General features: G+C 70.6%; 1 long non-coding RNA gene across 2 annotated transcripts in view; it reads left to right on the top strand.

Annotated features, from left to right (window-relative positions):
* LOC104995074 overlaps nt 1-300 on the top strand; it is a 5,590-nt gene extending 5,290 nt beyond the window's left edge. For both annotated transcript variants that reach the window (XR_826031.1, XR_826030.1), the window contains one exon: nt 149-300. This is a non-coding gene — a long non-coding RNA (uncharacterized LOC104995074). The remainder of the gene's footprint in view (nt 1-148) is intronic.
* The last annotated feature ends 6 nt before the right edge of the window (nt 301-306 follow it).

Here is a 306-nt window from a genome sequence, read left to right as displayed (position 1 = left end):
CCTCCTCCCGAGAGCTCTGTGCTCCACGTGTCAGGGACCCCGCACACCCCTGGCTGGCAGGTGTGCAGGGTGAGGCAGGGTCCGCCCCGGAGGGCGGGGGCCCGAGCGCGTGTGCGTGGAGGACACAGGAGGTCGTGCTCTGTTTCAGGAGCCACTGGGGAGTCTTCACCAAGCCCGGGGGACGGTGACGTCTGTGCCGGCCTGGGAGCCTGGCTGTGGGGCAGCCTCGCCGTGCCCGGCGCCCTGCCGTGTGTCCAGGTGCAGCTGCTGCAGGTGAGAGCTCGCGCCACACAGACACAGAGAGAC

The sequence above is a fragment of the Bison bison genome, unplaced genomic scaffold (assembly GCF_000754665.1).
Source record: "Bison bison bison isolate TAMUID 2011002044 unplaced genomic scaffold, Bison_UMD1.0 scf7180017850572, whole genome shotgun sequence".
NCBI classification, from domain to species: Eukaryota; Metazoa; Chordata; class Mammalia; order Artiodactyla; family Bovidae; genus Bison; species Bison bison.
This window is presented reverse-complemented; position numbering and strand designations above follow the sequence as displayed.